The sequence below is a fragment of the Arachis stenosperma genome, chromosome 3, assembly GCF_014773155.1.
Source record: "Arachis stenosperma cultivar V10309 chromosome 3, arast.V10309.gnm1.PFL2, whole genome shotgun sequence".
Lineage (NCBI taxonomy): Eukaryota > Viridiplantae > Streptophyta > Magnoliopsida > Fabales > Fabaceae > Arachis > Arachis stenosperma.
Window position 1 is genome coordinate 152,157,290 of NC_080379.1, and position 20,921 is coordinate 152,178,210.

Consider the following 20,921-nt stretch of genomic DNA (forward strand, 5'->3'; position numbering starts at 1 on the left):
TTAATTATTTAAATATCGACAAATTCTTTGTCTATATTTTTTGTCTATTTTAAATTTAAAAAGCGACGTTACCGTCGATTTTAATAGCTATATTTTTTAATTATTTTTTCTATTTGAAAAATAGTAAACAATTAATACAAATAAACTTTTAAATATAGAAATAAAATTTATATAGAATATTAGATAACAAGACAAATAAACTTTTAAATATAAAAACAAAATTTATACTAAATATTAGATAATGAATTTAAAAACTTATTAAAATAATAAATAATCATCTAACTATGACTTAAGACGAGATAAATTTTCACAATAACCCTTTTTTTAGTCAATTTAATTCTTAACGAAAGCACTAATATATTAAACTACAAAACTTTAAAAGAATCATTATTACAAAAATTAACTATTATAGTTGAAGGATCAAATTCCTCTAAAGTAAAAAGGTTAATAAAAAATTACCAAAAAAAAAATCATGCTAACATATAGGATATAGGACATCAATTTGACCCTAACTCCTGATTCCTGACCTGGAATGTACTCTGCAATAGGCACAGCAGACCCTGATGGTGGCTTCAATCTATACCACAAAATGCTTATTGATATAAGAGATTAATTTTGCAATTTGTATGTTATTTTCCAGCATTAGCATATAAAAAAAATTTATCTGGTTAAGGATTATCCAAGATCACAGTGGAGCACATAATACTTCAGTAATGATTCAAGCATGCTTCTGTTTGAGAAAATGCATCTCTTAGAATTTCTGAAGCATCATGAAGTGATAATCCGCTCCCTTTTTTATGAATCCAATAATATATTAGCAATTATCTCAGGAAAAAGTCTGAAAAAGAAAATTTGAGAAAAATTAGTAATATTTCATATACTAAGAAGAGCAAGAACCATGGATCAGGATATAAAATTGGCCTCCACAAAAATTTAAACACTAACTTGCTTGCGGATTTAGCAGCCCCATCGCAGATACCAAATAGCCCAAACTGCAAATTGGGCAATGAAGTGGGTTAGTTCCACTCCCTATATAATTGTGAGAAACAAAATATTGAAGGAATGCCATGAATATATACAGAACCTGATCCAGTCCAGGCAGAGGCCATTGATAATAGCAAACATCTTCCATAGCAAGCTGTTTTGCTCCTCTACGCAAAGCCATGGGATCTGATGCCATACCAACTCCAAATGGAATGCGTTGCTGATTTTGTGCAGCAACATGAACATGCCATACAATAAAATAACATAGAAGTAAGTATAGGATTGTTTTACAAAAGAAGCAAATGCCATAATCTATGGCATCCAAAAATATAGGCACAACTGCATGCTCACTCCAAGTATCACCATGATAATGTAAACAATATAGCACGTAGATTGTATAGTGAAGTTTCAGTTAAAATTGAGACTTTTGAAGATCATATACAAGAATCTGCTTTTTTCTGAACAAAGAAAAAATAATCACACATAGCCTAATTAGTACCCCACTGTTAGGTGAGGCAGTATATTGGAAGAATAAAAACTGCACTCTGACTCAATCTAAAAGGAAACTACAGTATGATTCAGCTTAGCTAAATTCTATATTATATAAAAAAAACTTATCCCCCTATATCTGTATGCAGGAAACATGAAGGAAACTGTATTTAAATAAATCTCCAAAGAAAGACTACAAAATATTCCCGTGTAAAGACAGTCCCTTCGCATCTAAAGACTACTAGATTTTATCCAGCCATAAAACATAAAGACAGTCCCTTCGCATCTAATATCACCACTAGAAATACTATTTGGTCAGTATTAGCATGACAACTGAAACGTAAGTCCTGAAATCTATAACAAGACAAACTACCTGTACTCTCCTTTATATGTTATTTTCCAGCAATGTCTATCATGATCTCCTTCTACTCTCTCATCCATAAGCACTCATGCTATGCCATTAACAAAAAATAAAATTTCCATAAATGCAGTTAATCAATGTGCTTAGTCCTTTATTCTGAATGAATCATGCTGAAGCAAAATCTGTACCTCAGCAAATGAGTTGAAGTTGTTCCGTGAAGCAACAGGTTCCATGCGTACCTTTATTTGCTCACATGCATCTAAAACCGCTGCTCCATACATATCAGAACGGCAGCTTCTGCTGTTGGAGAAGAATTAGGAACCTGATTTTGTAGCAAGCATGAGTTGAATCAGAAACAATACTTCTAGACACAAGAAAGAATAATCCAAATGAACCAAGAAAAGAACCTCAGGATATTATATTTAACATGTTTATCAACAGAAAGGTTGCAAAAAAATCTACACAAATTTGCCAGGACTGTAGTTGCTATCCTCTGAAATTAGTTAAACCCTCTAATAGAGTTAACTTATTACCTTGTCAGTACTTGTATCTGATATGAACACAGAACTTAGGAGGATGTTGAAGGCTGATGTAGCAATCTGAGCAACTTTTGTATGCAAACCTTGCCCCATTTCTACACCCTCATGGGTAACTAAAACAGTTCCATCTGTATGGACATGAACCAGAGCACCTGCCTACAGTAATTAACAACATATTAATTTAATCATCATCACTAATTTGATAATGTAATGCTATCATAAATAGCATAGGAATATAAAGGAAAGTAATGGTTTTAAAGAAAATCATAGAGAACCACAAAATGCGATCAATTTTATTACTCCCCCGAATTCGTTATAACATTTATGCCAGGGTAATTTATTGTCAAAGAAAAGAAGTATTAGAAAACAGTTAGCTTCATTAATTTTTTCATAGAAGAGAATAATAAAAGAATAAGAAAAACAAATTGTGGTGGTTAGTACCTCAAAACTTGCCAAATCCAAAGAAACAAGAAGACCTTCCTGTTTGGCCAAAGAGATTGCTGCTTGAATAACTTCCAAATTGAGAATTGCATACCTCAAAACCAGCCACAAGTGCTACAAAAAAGAAATAAATGTGATTGCTTCTTTATAATACAGAGACATTTTAGGAAACCTGTGTAGAGAATCAGTGAAAACTTACTCTTGAGAAACTTCGATGCATTTGGAAATGTCTTCAATAGTTGAGAAGTTTTAGAAATAAATATATGAAAAGGATTGATCACATTTAATAAAAAATCATGCTTTGTAAGAAAACACTGATGTAACAAATAATTTTAGTAGAGAAGAACCTCGGGTATCTTCTTTTCTTCTACAAAAGCGATTGAGATCTCTGCATGGCATATAATAAACTCCACTGCTTCAGCACCTGAGCATACACATACATATGAATGCTAATAAAAGTCAAACTTTGAAAAATAATGATTAAAATACTAATATAGAAGATATTCTTGGTATAAAAAGAATCTAGGAACAAAAGTTATAAACACTAAGGCTTCTTATATAGTATATCCATTATCAACGAGATTCTGTGTTCTTTAAACTTGGGACAATGAATTCAAACTTAAAAGGATCTTTTAAATGATTAGTCATGCTAAAGAAGTTAAGGATTCACCTAATGTATCATACAAAGGAACACAATAAAGTCCATGAGCATTACAGGCCTGTAGTTATGTTGCACTTAGTCAACAAGAAACATTGAGAGGATGACGAAACAAAATGTAAAAGTGAAGAAATGAAAATGAACCTCCATGCTTATTATCCACCCAGGGCAATTGGCACCATAGATACCGTATTTCACTCCTTGAAAATTGGCATCATATTGATTAATCTCAGACTGCAAGAGATGATTCTTCCCTAAGAAAAATAGAATAACTAAATGATCATTTCTAAGCTCTTCATGAAAAAGCGTTGCAAGACATTGAAGTTCTTTACAGATTTCTTCAGCATAAAATGAGGTTACATATAGTTGATTATTGAATCTAACTTAATAAAAATTAGAGAACTAACACCGAAAATAGAGAAGAATCCTATAAATCCATGTCAGTCATGAAGAAAGAATACAAAATTGCAGGATAACACAGAAAAAATGAACAAAAGTAGTGATAACACCCACAATGCCTTTCTTCCTTCATCAATCTTTGAATTGAAGACCTATATCATTGAGAAAAGTAGTGAATCATCTACAAATGCTGAGCAAATTTTTTATTGATGAAAAGAAGCAATTGAAGAACGAAAGAAAGAGAGAGAGTAACTGATTTTGATTGAGCACGGTCAATTGAAGGCAACAGCAACAACGGCACAGAGATACGAAGCAATTGATGAAATGTGATGAATTGATTATGCTAACTAGGTTTCAGTGATGCGATTGTTATTAACAAACGTAAATTCAAAATTTCATTATGAAAATAGTAGATACAGCAACTGCAAAAATAAGTATAATAATCAGAGAGATTGAGAGGGACTTACATGAACAGGATGGCGCGGCGGCGGAGGAGGAGAAGAAGAAGAAGAAGCTCTGCTCTCCGACGGAGGACGGCGGGTTTTTTCAATCGTCGGAGAAGAAGAAGCTCTACTGATCTGCTCTCTGCCTCTCTTCATGACGGTGACTCCGTCTTTGGTCTCTACTCTCAAGCGTTGGAGAAGAAGAAGCAGCAGTAGCTTCACTCTGAACTTTGAGTCTCCGGAGGTTTGGGGTTAATGTTTGGGAAATTGATTGAAACGAAGGACGTGGGTAATAAACGCGCGCATGATTTTTTGTTGATAAAAATCGACGCCAACTTCATTGATTTTAGTTAAAACAAAAATCAACATATTAACCGTCAATTTTATATAATAAACTTATAGCGTCCATCCTATTGTAAAAGAAGATCTTCATTGTTAAAATTTATCGACGACAAAAATTGTCGATATTATAATTATTAAAATAGATAACATATTCGTCGATTTTAAAGAAAAATAATTATCTCCCATTCTCTTGTCGGCAATGTGATTATAGAAGGAAGATGTTAAAAGTTGCTAAAATAATAGACAACATTATCGTCAATTTTAATATTTTATTTTTAATAATTTCTTGTAGTGAGATCGATACTGTTTCTGTCTATAATATGAGTTTGAGAATTTTAAATTGTTACTAAAATCGACAACTTTGCCGTCGATATTATTATATAAAATCGACACCATTTATGTCGATTTTAATTTGAAAAAAGTTACACCTATAGCGTCTATTTTATACATTAAATCTGAACTGTTTAAATTTATCGACGAAAAGGTTGTCGATATTTTAAATATAAAAATAGACGCCAAATCCGTCGATTTTAAAATAAAAGTATTTTCGCCTCCGGTTCGTCGACAATATGACGATAGTTAATAAGGATTTAATGCATCATAAAAAAATTGACGAACAGGCCGTCAATTTTATTATTTTATTTTTATTTATTTTTTTTAAAAAATATCGACAGCTAGCCGTAAAAAAATATCGACGGGAGAGATAGTCGTCGATTTTTTGCGTCGATAAATACGCTTTTTCTTGTAATGAGTGATATTCAGAGGGTGTGTAAAACGCGGTAAGAATGATCTTCAGAGGGCACGTAGAGTGCGGTAAGAGTGATCTTCATAGGGTGAGTAAAGCACGGTAAGAATGCAGACGAAACCGCTGGAAAGAAGCGCAGATGGAATTGCTGTAAGAGTGCAGACGGAACTGCCGAAAAAGCAGAGGCGCCTAGAGCACAGTAAGAGTGATCTTCAGAGGGCACGTAAAGCGCGACAAGAGTGGTTTTCAGAGGGCGTGTAAAGCACAGTAAGAATGCAGATGAAACCGCTGGAAAAAAACGTCGATAGAACTGCTGTAAGAGTACAGACAGAACTGTCGGAAAGAACCGAGGCGTCTAGAGCGCAGTGAGAGTGATCTTCAGAGGACGCGTAGAGTACAATAAGAATACAGATGAAATTGCAAGAAAGAAGTACAGATGAAACTGCTGTAAGAGTGCAGACAGAATTGGTGAAAAGAAGCGCAGTGCTGTGAGAGTGCAGGCAGAACTGTCGGAGAGAAGCGCAGACGGAACTGCGAGAAGGAGGAGGCGCATGGCGGCATGTTACAGCTCCAACGGCGATAATTTTGGGTTCATTGGACTGGGAAGAATGAGATGAAAAGAATGGATTATTTGTTGAGGTGAGAAAATATCAAATTAAATCAGTAACAAGAACGAAATTATTTTTATCAGTAAAAAGAAGTATGGTGATTTCTCATTGAAGAGATGATAGTTTATATATTCTCTTTAAGGAGGATATCATGACTTTAATACTATAATAAAACTTAAAAATATATAAAGAATACGCCAAGATAAAGAATGTTGTGTTATGTATTTTTTTGGTTAAAAAATTATAAAAATAAAACTAAATATATATGCTAAAATTATAACTAAATTTATATATTTTATTAAAAATTTACAAGTTTGTAAGACTTTTTTATTATTGTAATGGATTAAGATGGAAGAGTGATTTAATAACACATCAAAAATAACAGCAAAACAAACTCGTATTCTTAAAAATTATATCATAATTAAATAATAATAACTTTTTAAAGATATTATAAATAGAAAATTGAAATAGAAATAATAAATTTTAAGTTCTCAATGAATTATATACGCCAATAATACATTAAAAGAGTAAAAAAATATTATTTTAATTTTTTAATCAATACTCTTAGAGCACTCTTTAACTAATTCCATTTTTGAAAAGTTATATATGAGATATATATTTCACTATATATCATTCTAGATTCTTTCATGGTCAAGTAACAATGAACCTCAATATATATGCAATGCAACAATCATGAAAAGAACAATATCATCTATTGTTTGAAAGGGGGTTCAGGTAGTATGCATGAGATTTTAGCTCCAAAGATCTTCGCTATTATTAATTAATTAACCAAAAATAATTCCACCGCTTATGATGAAGAAATGATCATGCTAGATAATTAGAGCAATCAATAATTTATGTTATTATTGTTTCTTATAAATGCACTCTGCATCCTTTTTTCTTTTTTAATGATTTCATCGTACATGTACTTTTTCACGAATAATTTCTGGATACAAGCGATTAAAGCTTACAAATTTTACAAGTTCTTTACTCTCAAACGCACATTTTGTGGTATGTGTGTTTCACGCGCTCCTTAACAGACTTTTAAATCAATTAACGTGCGAATATATAATTTCTTTTTTCAAAAAATTTTGTTTCCTTTTTCGAATTTCTTACATTTTTTGTTCGATCTCGTTCGTGCATTCCTCTTTACCTTTTCATTCGTTCTTTACATGTGTTTCTCACTGGTTTCTCCATCGTCATTTACGTGCGTTTTTCTCTTTGTTTTCTTGCTTCGTTTTTCTCGATTTTCATGGTTTTTGAAATCAAGCTTTGAAATCGTTTTGAAGATAATGGATGATTCAACTTCAGATTGTCAGCTAAACTAGGACAAAGTGGATTTTGAATTTGAATCGAATGAAGTTCCTGAGGTGTGATTTAGTTTCAGTTAATTATTGAATCTGAATTTGATGCAGTTAGTCGTTTATAATTGTCTAGCTGAATAATGCGTGAACGTTAACTGTGAAATTAATGAATGAACATTGACTGTGAATTGAATCTAATGTACTAGTTTTGATTAATTTTATGCATTTTATACCAGACGTTCGGGTGTAGATCAGAATTATTTGGGTGTATTTTAGAGAAGTTTGGGTGTATTTACACTTTATGCCTTTTTTTATTATTTTAGTTGAGTTGTTGTCATTCGGGTGTAGATAAGGAATATTTGGGTGTATTTTAGTTGAATTGTTATTTTTTTATGACGTGCAGAAACTCTATAGTATATCCTTGTTTTTAACATGGTGTATTTTGCAGCCCCTTTGTGTTGCTGATGAACAGTTTGTTCCCAAGGTTGGAATGACTTTTAACACCCTTGAAGATGCTGCAATATTTTACAAGGACTATGCGAAGACTGCAGGTAGGGTTGGCAAGCGGGGAGCCCGCCCCGCCCCGCCAGATGCCTTTGGCGGGTTGGCCCGCCCCGCCCCGCGTAGTGAGACGATCCTAGAATCCCACCCGCCCCGCCTAACTGTGGGCTGGCGGGCTAAAACCGCCAAAGCTCCTCTTTGTTTTTTACTATTAACTACTAAATAATATATATAATTTCACAATCATATTAATAAATTTATAATTTCTAAAGGCATAAAAAATTATATTTTTATATTCATAAACATTAAAATCTTTGTAATTATAAATATTTAATAAACATAATTATAAACTAAGTTTTCATCCAAAACATAAGTATAAATATTCTCTCCAAAACAAAATAAACATAATTTAAAACATAATTATAAATATTGTCTCCAACGTAACATAAACATAATCCAAACCACTCAATTTTTATCTTCATACTCTTGTAAGTTAGGTTGGGGGAAGTTAGGTTTTGGCCAAAAAATTGTAAAATTACCCCCTCAATAAAAAAACACTAAGCCCAGCAGGGAAGCCCGCCCCTCCCCACCAAATTCTGCCAAAGCCCGTGGTTTAAGTGGTGTGGGTTAGGTGGACTTTTGCTATTTGGTGGTCCCAATTTTCCAGCCCGGCCCGCCTTTTTTGGTGGGTTACGCGGGCCAGCTCGACTGGTTTACGCCCGTTTGCCACCCCTAGCTGCAGGTTTTTCTACAAGAGTTCAGAGCACAAAAAAGAAGGAAAACGAAATTAAGAATCAATTGATTACATGTAGCAAAGAGGAAAAATGGAAATCTAAAATATCTCCGACCGAGAAGACAAATCCCACAGCTGGTTTAAATTGTCCTACAAGAATTTATATACACACATTGAAGGATGTTGGTGCTTGGATCATTTCAAAGGTCGTGTTGCATCATTCACATCCTTGCTGTCCAGCTCAAGCAGAGATGCTCAAACAGCATAGGAAACTAAGCATGTCCGTCCGTTGTACAATAGAGAATAACGAGAAAGTTGGTATCAGACCAAGTAAAACTTACCAATCATTCGTTGCGGCAGCCAGGAGTCACTGCGAGTTAAATTTTATCAAAAAATACGTGAGGAATTACATCACGAGAGAAGTGCGGAATGTTTCGGAACAAGAGGATGTAAAAGAATTCGGGAAATACTTATTAAGAATGAAAGAGAATAATCAGAATTTCTTTTTCGAACTCGAACTCGAGGACGATCAGTTGATTAAGCTTGCTTTTTGGGCCGACACAACGAGCAGAGGTGCCTTTCAGTATTTCAGAGATGATATTTCATCGACACCACCTACAATACAAACAGGTAATATGTTGTTCTTGTTTATGATGCTAAATTAATGTTGTTTTATGAATCTGCTGCAGAGGTGTATATTTGATGTTTTTGGGTGTATGATGAGCGGATAATTTATACGCTTTTTGGCATTGTTTTTAGTATGTTTTTAGTTTGTTTTAGTTAGTTTTTATTATATTTTTATTAGTTTTTAGTTAAAATTCACTTTTCTGGACTTTACTATGAGTTTGTGTATTTTTCTGTGATTTCAGGTATTTTCTGGCTGAAATTGAGGGACCTGAGCAAAAATCTGATTCAGAGGCTGAAAAGGACTGTAGATGCTGTTGGATTCTGACCTCCCTGCACTCGAAGTGGATTTTCTGGAGTTACAGAAGCCCAATTGGTGCGCTCTCAACTGAGTTGGAAAGTAGACATCCTGGGATTTCCAGCAATGTATAATAGTTCATACTTTGCCCGAGATTTGATGGCCCAAACAGGCGTTCCAAGTCAGCTCAAGAATTCTGGCGTAAAACGCCGAAACTGGCACAAGAATGGGAGTTAAACGCCCAAACTGGCACAAAAGCTGGCGTTTAACTCCAAGAAAAGTCTCTACACATGAAAGCTTCAATGCTCAGCCCAAGCACACACCAAGTGGGCCCGGAAGTGGATTTTTATGTCATTTACTCATCTTTGTAAACCCTAAGCTACTAGTTCTCTACATATAGGACCTTTTACTATTGTATTCTCATCTTGGTAGCTATCTTTGAGTAGTCTTATGCTATCTTAGATCATGGGGCTGGCCTCATGGCCATGTCAAAACCTTGTTCTTATGTATTTTCAACGGTGGAGTTTCTACACACCATAGATTAAGGTGTGGAGCTCTGCTGTACCTCGAGTATTAATGCAATTACTATTGTTCTTCTATTCAATTCAGCTTATTCTTGTTCTAAGATATTCTTTCTCACCCAAGAACATGATGAATTTGATGATTATGTGACGCTCATCATCATTCTCACTTATGAACGCGTGCCTGACAACCACTCCCGTTTTACAAGCAAACAAGGCTTGAATGTTTATCTCTTAGATTCCTTAATCAGAATCTTCGTGGTATAAGCTAGAATTGATGGCGGCATTCTTGAGAATCCGGAAGGTCTAAACCTTGTCTGTGGTATTCTGAGTAGGATTCAAGGATTGAATGACTGTGACGAGCTTCAAACTCGCGATTGTGGGGCGTTAGTGACAGACGCAAAAGAATCAATGGATTCTATTCCGACATGATCGAGAACCGACAGCTGAATAGCCGTGCTGTGACAGAGCGCGTTGAACATTTTCACTGAGAGGATGGGAGGTAGCCATTGACAACAGTGAAACCCTACATACAGCTTGCCATGGAAAGGAGTAAGAAGGATTGGATGAAGACAGTAGGAAAGCAGAGAGACGGAAGGGACAAAGCATCTCCATACGCTTATCTGAAATTCTCACCAATGAATTACATAAGTATCTCTATCTTTATTTTATATTTTATTCACATATCATCCATAACCATTTGAATCTTCTTGACTGAGATTTACAAGGTGACCATAGCTTGCTTCATACCAACAATCTCTGTGGGATCGACCCTTACTCGCGTAAGGTTTATTACTTGGACGACCCAGTGCACTTGCTGGTTAGTTGTGCGAAGTTGTGATAGAGTTGATATTGCAATTGAGCGTACCATGTTGATGGCGCCATTGATGATCACAATTTCGTGCACCAGTGTATAAAATCATTATTTGGGTGTATATAATGATTTTAATTCTGTTTTGTGTGTTGTTTTATGAATCTGCTGCAGAGGTGTATATTGGATGTTTTTGGGTGTATAAAATCATTATTTGGGTGTATAAAATCATTATTTGGGTGTATATAATGATTTTAATTATGTTTTCTCGTAATTTGTTTCATGTATAATTTGGTTTGTGGTTCTTTTGTCAGGGTGAATCACCACAGTCAGTCAACACTTCTTGGATGCGCTTGACGTGGCAGAAATTGGCCGATTAAGAATTTATAGAGAAAACAGCGTTGCAAGTACAGTTCTTAACCGACTAAATCCGCTTATCAATTTAAAAAGGGTTGTCACAATTTTAGAATAAAAATACTGGGAGTATGAGTCCCAGGTCGTCTCCCAACGAGTTGACAAACGAGTGCTATTTTATTAATCAGAAGTTTTCCGAGAAATTTTTGAGTGTGAGAAACAGAAAAGTAAATAATAGTAAATTTAAGAAACGGAAATCAACGAGAGAATTTATATAATTTGAATAAAAGCCTTGACCGGGAGGAGGTTAATTGGAAGTTCTATCCTTATTGAATTTTTCCAACTGTAATAATAAAAGGTTGTTGTTCTACTTGGTCATCCCTTATATAATAAGGGAAAGTCAAGTAACTAACCAACTAACCTTATCGCTCATGTCCTAATCCTTTCCTAAGAAAGGATTAGAGTCAGAGACTAGAGAGTCAGCCAATAACTCCCAATTAAAATTAACACTTGAGTATTTCAACTCAAGGTTCTCCTTTTAATCAACTCCAAATCAAGTTAGGAAACTACTCCATTAACATGAATATAACTTTCACAGAATTAAAAAGGGAATAGAAGGAAAACATGATAAACAATAACTGAGAATTAATTAAAAGTAAAATTGGTTCTTTGCATTAATAAGTCCCAAAATCCCCAAGCATACTTATCCAAACAGGGTTAATGGGCAATAAAAGAGTAAAGGAATAGGGAAACAAACTAGAATAATGAAGCTTCAATGGAAGTAATGACTCTTCTCAACATCCAAAAGCAAAAGCAATAAAACTCCAAAGACTATGAATGTGAAGAAAACCTAGAGGAAGTAATAGAATTCTCTCTCCGATTCAAAAACTATGCGTAATGAGAATGTGTGTTGAGTCTCTGCTTGTCCCCTGGCTCTAGTCTGTGTTTATGGGCCGGAAAATCGGTCCAAACTCGGCCCGAAATCGCCCCCAGCATTTTTCTGCAACTGCTGTACGTTGCGCATGTCACACGTGCGCGCCAGGTGCGCGCGCGTCGATTGTCCTCTTTGCCTGTTGCGTGTACGCGCCAGGTGCGCGTGCGCGTCGATATGCGAATGCACTAATGTGCGCGTGTGCACCAAGTGCGCACCCGCGTTGCTCCTCGCTGGTCAGCTCCTTTGTTTCCTTGCGTTCCTTCCATTTTTGCAAGCTTCCTCTCCACCCTCTGAGCCATTCCTGCCCTATAAAGCCTGAAAATACTTAACGCACAGATCACGACATCGAATGGTATAAAGGGAATTAAAAATATATAATTTAGAGGTTTGGGAAGCAAGTTTTCAACTATAGAATAAAATTGGAAAGGGATTGTAAAATCATGCAAATCATATGAATAAGTGAGTAAAGGGTTGATAAAAACCAACCAAATTAGCACAAGATAAACCATAAAATAGTGGTTTATCAGCGCTTTAATGAAAAACGAAGATATTGAATCATTCAAATGGTTATTTTAATGTTGGCTTCGTTGCATGGGAGAAAATGCTCCGAAAGGGATTCTCACCGATCAATGCGCGTCAATGAAAAGGGCTATAGAGGCTTGTATGCCTACAACAATTCACCGTTGATGTAATTGGCACATCACAAAAAAGATTCCAAGCAAATTAAACGGCTACAAGGGACACATAGAAATCAAATAAGAAATGAGCCAAGTTGTTTGGAACTCTCATAGCAAAGACTCATTTGATAGGAATTGGAAGGATTTTCTGCTGAAGTATGGTCTTGTGGACAACAAGTGACTTTCAGGTAATGATGTTTAAATTCTGCAGCAGAGGTGTAAATTGCATATTTTTGGGTGTAATATAGTCTGATTTGGGTATATTATGCAGATCTTTACGAAGACCGTCATATATGGGTTCCAATTTATCTGGATCACCACTTTTTGGGCCGGGATGAGAAGCACCCAAAGGAGCGAGATCATGCATTCATTTTTTAACAAGTTCATTACTCGAAAAAGCTCACTTATCCAATTTGTCAAACAATACGATAATTGCCTCGGAAGCAGGGAGCAAAGAGAGAGAGAATCCGATGCTGCAGATTTTCACACCGTCATACCGTGTGCAACAAAATCCTTCATTGAAGCTCAGTTTCAACATGTGTACACTCACCAAAAATTTAGGGAAGTCCAAGCACAATTCAGAGGGAAGGCGAATTGCATTACAAGATTAACAAACTCTGCTCTAGGCTATTCAGTATACAAAGTTGGAGAAAGTTTCCAGCTCAATATTCAACAAGTTTGTGGTTACTTACGACTCAGTAGCAGCCCAAGTGAAATGCCAGTGCTTATTATTCGAGTCAAGAGGGATATTGTGCTGCCACGCCCTAAGTGTGTTAAGCTTTGAACGAGTAACCCAAGTGTCACCGAGATATATATTGGAACGATGGAGCAAGAACGTAAAGAGGTAACACACACACATTAAGAGCAGCCACGACGAGTCACTGTTGGAGCCAAGAAGCAAGAGGTTTGATGAATTGGTGTTTCGTTCGCAAAATATTTGCGAATTTACGTTAGAATCCGAGGAGCTTACTGCAATTCTGCACCGTGCCTACGATAACGTCATGGTTGAGATGGAAGAATTGAAAGCCAAAAGGAAGGGGACATGTTCGTTATTTCATGAAGATGCCAGCTTGGAATTCGTTAACGAGCTTCAAAGCCCTCCAGGGGTTCGAACAAGAGGACGTCCAAAAATTAGGCTAGGTTCAAAGTTGGACAAACAGATTGCAAATGCCTCAAAGAAGAAGAAAACGAAAGCTCTAAACGAGGTGAAAGTGATGTTCTTTATATAGGTGGTGATTCAGTTTAATTTTCTTGTTAATAGTTTTGCTAATATGTGAGTTTATTATTTTCAGTTAAACCTTTTTGATGCTGCATCAGTGAAAATTCCAGCCAATATGAATTATCAGTTCAGGAAACCAGCAGCAGGGGATAGTTTTTTGGGTGTATAGTTACAAGATATTGGTGTAACGCTCAGTTTTTTTGGGTGTATTTCTTAATTCTCTTGTGTTTGACATTTTACCGAGATATATTTTTCAGAAGCTGCTGTTTATGTTAGAAATTATTGTTTTCTTTAGTTTTTATGGTTTAAAGTTTAGGGTTTAGGGTTTAGGGTTTATGGTTTAGGTTTTTAGGGTTTAGGGTTTAGGGGTTTAGGGTTTAAGGGTTTAGTGTTTAGGATTTAGGGGTTTAGGGATCCAGCATCAGAGGATAGAAGTTTGGGTGTATATTGAAATTATTTGGGTGTAAAATTCAATTTTTTGGGTCTAAAATTCAATTTTTTTTTTATATTTTTCAGATACTGTTGTTTATGTTAGAAATTAGTGTTTTGTTTAGTTTTTAGGGTTTAGGGTTTAAGGTTTAGGATTTAGGGTTTTAGGGTTTAGGATTTAGGGTTTGGGGTTTGGGGTTTAGGGTTTATGATTTTAGGGTTTAGGGTTTTAAGGTTTAGGGTTTAGGGTTTTAGGGTTTAGGGTTTTGGGTTTGGGGGTGTAGGGTTTAGGGTTTCACTAAAAAAATAGGCCTATGGCCACGCTTTTTTTCTTGCCACGCTTTAAAAGCGTGGCCAAAAGTGGTCAATGGCCACGCTTTTATTAGGGTGGCGATTGATTAGAGATTTGTCCACGTTTTTTCGCTACGCTTAAAAAGCGTGGGGAAAAGGATCTATGGCCACGCTTTTATGAAGGTGACAATTGATTAGAGATTTGGCCACCTTTTTTTCGCCACGCTTCAAAAGCGTGGCCATAGAGAGAAACAGAGACACTTTTTAAACGTGGCGAAAAGTTTTTGATCTTCTCCCCTGACACTTACACTAATACTTTGAAACCCTAACACTCAGACTCTGTTACTCATCCCCAACTCTGTTACTCATCGTCGACACTTGCACTCTCTCCTCTGCCGGCGCTCCCTCCATCGTCTCCCTTAACCCGTCTCTGCTGGCGCTCCCTCCATCGTCTCCCTGCGTTCACTACTCACGGTGTCGGTCAGCCAACGGAGGTCGCCTTTCCTTCCTCCGCGCCGCCATTCTCTGTCCTCCACCCTCGTCATCTTGCTCAATCTTCCACTACCTTCGAAGTCCTCACTGCATGCATATGGCGTTGTCATACAGCTGCATTGCAATGGCAAAACCCTAACACCAAGAGGTTCGCTTGCTTTGCACAGTCAATGCACGTTTGACTGTGCCGTCGCCGCCGCTAGAAGAGCACTCAACCGCAACAAAGCCAACGACTGGCCTTCTGCTTCCGGCGTTCACCGAGCCCGCTATCTCCGCGCCATCGCTGCCAAGGTCGTCGAGAGAAAGGATCGCCTCGCTAAGCTTGAATCCCTTGATTGCGGAAAACCACTCGATGAAGCTGCCTGGGACATGGTACTTCAATTCTGCTTCAATTTCAGATGATTCTCTCTGATTGTTACTGTAATTCTCTGATTCACGCTTGATTTTATGTTAGGATGATGTTGCTGGTTGCTTCGAGTTTTACGCTGACCTTGCCAAGAACCTCGACGCTAAGCTAAAGGCACCCGTTTCTCTTCCCATGGAAACTTTCAAGAGTTATGTTCTCAAAGAATCCATTGGTGTTATTGGATTAATCACCCCATGGTATTTTCTTTTTCAGTTTTTCTTCTCTTTAAAATTTGCCTTATTAACTGGTGTTAGAATCTAGAAGTTAGTTTCTATATAAGTGGCAATGAGTGATGAAAAAAGAATAATAGTAGAATAGAAAGGTAGAAATTCAGTTGTTGTGTATTGTTTTTTGGTTGTCCGTTCATTGTTGTCACCTCTCTCTGTTAGCGAAATTGCTATCTTGATGGCTAACTAGATATCATATTTTAGGAACTATCCTTTGTTAATGGCTACATGGAAGGTTGCCCCTGCTCTGGTTCTTCATTTTTTCTGATTTTTCTAAACTACTTCTCAAAAAGGTAAGGACTATTTTCTTGTTTGATAGAAAAGATTTATGTTCGCCCCCAGATCCCTCTCTTCTTGAAGGCAAATGGATAACTTGTTTATAATGATTTCTTGGGCTGCCTGATTGACCAACATCCAGGAGGAGACTTAAAGGTACCTACACTGACTTATCTGTATTGATATAAGTAATCATTAATTCATTATTCAAGATGGAAAATCAAGCTGGTACTCAAACTGGTACAATAGGAAACAAAATAAATCCTTGATAATTAAAAACATCGGCTTAATCAGCAGTGAATAGTTACAGAACAGGGATGACATACTGTTGATCGAGTGTGAAAGATGCATTCTTGGGTTTTCATCAAGTTATTGCATTGGCAGTCCATATGCTTGTTCACTTGATTATATGTCCTGTGATATATTTTAGCTAGACACTGGTGTTAATTAAACTCATATAATTACCAAACTTTATTTTATATTGGCTAAATAGAAACAAATTATGGCTAACCTGGTCAATATAAAATATCTATATTTGAAGTTTGGATATGATACCCCTTCTTGAGTTTTGACCATCTATTCTTCCTTTTAAGACTAACTCTCAATATAAAATGCTGGCAAAAAGTTTGATCAATTTGTACCTGCTACAATGCATTAATCTGAAGGGATGTTTGCAGGTGAAAGAGATATACAATTTTTCCCAGGATGATCTGATGACAGAAGATATATTCATCTTGGATTGTCACTCTGAAATCTTTGTCTGGGTTGGCCAGGGAGTTGACCCCAAGAGCAGAATGCAGTCTCTAACCATTGGTGAGGTATAACTGATTTCGCTTTCGCTGGAAGTTTTAAATGTGCTAGTATAACTTAGTGAATAATATTCTGAAGAGTTATCAATATAACTTCACAAGATGGTTGGTTTTTCTGTCCTTTTAAGACCAGTATAACATTAGACTACCATAAGATTTTGACTTGCATTGTCTTTTACATCTTTTAGTACTTTCTGACATGGGGTGTGCAATTCTTAACTTACTGTTTTGGATTGAACAGAAATTTATTGAGCATGATTTTCTTCTAGAAAAATTATTTCTGGTTCTTCTATTCTGATATTTGGTTTAGGTTTTCTTTCCCCTAAACTTCTTGATTTTCTATTTTTGTTATGATTTTATTTCTGTTAAATAGTTTTATGGTTATTCATATTGGGGGGTGAAACAGGTCTTAGGTTTATATACTGCGCAGGTAAGAGAGAAAAGGCATGAAGTGGTGATTCTAGTTAGTTAATTAGTAAATAATGTGTGTATGTGTGCGATTTTAATTAATGACTGTGCAGCTGCTTGCTTCCACGGTGGACGTGATGATCCGATACCCAGCCCATAATTCATGTACTCACCAGGTATGATATCTTGACCCTACTAGCTTGGGGTGTTCTTTACAAGTTCTTCTTCTACTTGGTACTGAGATTTTACTCCAAGAATGAGAAAATGATGAACCAATCATATATATACTATGTCTACATTTTTGGTTCTTGATAAAGTTTTTGACTTCTATGTACCATTTTTCTATGGTTTGTTGAAAATGTGAAACAATAATAACAAATATATATTATCATGATCATATATGTGAAAAGTAGCTATTGAGTTTTTCAGCTTTACTGTTCTTAGAAGTGTTGAGAGAATCTAAACAGAAAATCTACTCTTCTATTCTGCTTTTTTTCCATTAATTTGTGGAACAAATGCTATTCCATAAGCCATGTTTGTACATTCATTTCAAAAGAAAGTAAGGCATATATTCCTGTCATGTAAATGTGCCTCACTCTTAATCAACCAAACATGTATGAAGACCAACAATTGGTGCAATATCAAGATTGATTTAGTTTTTTATGAACTCAGTGCAAAATTTAAAACAAACATCCAAATATGCTGAAGCCAATGTATTCCAGAATGTTCTGGCTGGTCCAAGAAACAGAAGGTGGCTACTGATGTGGTTAAGTTTCCTGCTGCAAAGAGGAGGTTGTCTTTCACTTCTGCTAGCGGTATGAGATTTTTTATTTAATTATTATAATTATTTGGAATTAGTGTTGCTTTAATTTGGTCTGATGTGTGTGTTGATGACTGCTTTTGATTTTGATGGTAGTGGTTGAAAGAGATTAAAGGAGATTAACAGTTGGCGATGGGGTTCGTATCTTTGGAGGTATTCGCTTCTTTGCTTCGTGGATTTTTAGTTTATTGTTTGAAATTGTTGGTTTTCGGATTTAATTTTGATGCATGTAATTCAATTATGTGTTTTACACTTTTACTGATGTACGCAAGTTCTTGACTTTATCAACTACTAGGTTCAAAATCACTTTATTTGCAATATATTTCTTTTAATTTTGATGTTAGATAGAAAGGGAAATAAAAAAAAGAAATACAACAGTCATTAGATTGAAGTAATTATTATATGAGCATTAGATCTGTAAGATCTTTTATTTATCTATCATTGTATTCTGTGCTGAATATAATGACAAGCTTTGGGAGTTTACTTTTACATGCAGAGTTATGCGCATGATGCAAAGATTATGACAAGAAACAACTTCCCTGCACTGAAATTTACAATATTTCTTTGGCTATTTATTTTTTATGATAAGAATTGTAATTGTATGTTGTTCACTTTAATCTCAATTGTTGATTTCTCTCTTCTCTTGTTTTGGTTCACATTTCAGTTCAGTTCCTGTGAACTGTGTTGTTTTTTTCCTTATTAGTCAAGGCAATCAAGTTTATGTATCTAGCTTACTTTAATTACATAAATTGGCTTATTTTCTTAATTTTTCTTTTTTGTTTCCTTGGATATAAGTGATATTAAGTGACCTGGTATTTGCTTGTGGAGGCAATGGAATAACTGAAAATCTGCTAAATTTTGTATATGTTCACTTTTAGTTGCGAGAATTCCTTAGTTATTCTTCCTGATATGTACATGATTATATCTCTAATAGTGTATGATTTTTGTAGAGACCGCTCATTCTTGCTCTCTCCAATCCAACATCTCAATCTGAGTGCACTGCTGAAGAAGCTTATACATGGAGCAAGGTAACTAACTGTTTATATAATTGGCCTCAGAAATTCGGAATAGATTACACACATCATTATATGTTAATGTTGTTTATCTTAATTTAGTTTGCAGGGTCAAGCAATCGTTGCTAGTGGTAGCCCATTTGATCCTGTTGAATATGAAGGAAAAGTCTTTGTTCCTGGACAGGTTTCATTTGACCTTTGCTACCTACACATTTTGTTATTCAATATAAACATCTCAGTGGCTGACCTTTATATATTTATTTTTTCATTTTATTTTTTTGCGCTTCCTGCATTGCTGTTCAGGCCAACAATGCTTACATATTCCCTGGTTTTGGCTTGGGTTTGATCATCTCCAGTGCAATCCGCGTCCGCGATGAGATGCTCTTGGCAGCCTGTGAGTTCATTCAAACTAAGAGAGATTAAATATACTAAAATCAATTCAATCTAAATTCCAAGAAGGTAGAACCAAGAACTCACTAACGATTTCTTCTTATGCAACAGCTGAAGCTGTGGCTACACAAGTGTCACAGGAGAACTATGATAAAGGACTGATTTACCCTCCATTCTCAAATATCAGAAAGATATCAGCACATATTGCTGCTAACGTGGCAGCAAGGCATATGAACTTGGTTAGTTTCATGAAATGTTTTGAGTTTCAGACAACTTTGCTCTATTTTTTTTTTCAATACTTATATCTTTTGTGCTGTGTTTGGTAAAACAGGTCTTGCTTCTCATCTACCTCAACCTAAGGATCTTGTCAAATATGCAGAAAGTTGCATGTACAGCCTAGGCTACAGAAACTACCGTTGAGATTTTTGAACCATATTATATCATGTTTTGTTTAGTTTAGTTTCAAAGGCTACAAACTATGATTCAGACCAAAGCTTGTGGCGGCTTCATGAACTAAACCAAGCAGAACATATTAGTAGTGTGCTCTCCGCGGTTTTACAGTTATGAGATACTTGTTAGGAACAGATTCATTTTATTGCTAAGATAGATTGTTGTACAAGGCATCGCCATAGGAACTTAAATTCTTCAAGCAGTTGCGAGAGAAGTTTGCTATTTCTTTCAAATTGTAAACAGGACAATCACTTTCCTATGCAAATTCGAGATTTATTTTGTATTTGATTTGTCTTGTAATAAAAATTGCATACTATATTTATAAGTTTGGTAATAAAAAAGAATTGAAAAATTTATATTTTGTATCGATGAAGGTAAAAATCAGAAAAAGGAATTTTTTAAAAAATTTTATAAGGCTATTGCCACGCTTTTAAAGCATGGCCATATCTCTGGCTATGGCCACGCTTTAAAAGTGTGGTCATATCTCGCTATTGCCACGCTTTGAAAGTGTGGCCATATCTCTCTCTATCGCTACACTTCAAAAGCGTGGCCATACCTCCCATATGGCCACGCTTTTATCTCCCACATACGGCCACGCTTTAACTTGTGGCCATTTTTAAAAAGCGTAGCAAAAGAAAAAGCATGGCGATAGGCTGAAAAAAGCGTGGTGATAGAGCTACCACCACCCTTTCAGAGGTCACCCTTTTAAAAGCGTGGTGGTAGCTCAAAAAGCGTGGGTAAAAGCTATCGCCACGCTTTTTTCAGCTTTTCGCCACGCTTTAAAAGCGTGGCAATAGACGTGTTTTCTTGTAGTGTTTAGAGTTTTTGGGTTTAGGGGTTTAGTGTTTAGGTTTAGGAGTTTAGGGATCCAACATCAGGGGATAAAAGTTTGGGTGTATATTGAAATTATTTGGGTGTAAAATTC

General features: G+C 35.7%; 2 pseudogenes; one reads left to right on the plus strand and one right to left on the minus strand.

Annotated features, from left to right (window-relative positions):
- Positions 1–387: 387 nt before the first annotated feature.
- Positions 388–4,590, minus strand: LOC130967765 (uncharacterized; annotated as a pseudogene).
- A 10,460-nt stretch (positions 4,591–15,050) lies between these two features.
- Positions 15,051–20,263, plus strand: LOC130968082 (NADP-dependent malic enzyme-like; annotated as a pseudogene).
- The last annotated feature ends 658 nt before the right edge of the window (positions 20,264–20,921 follow it).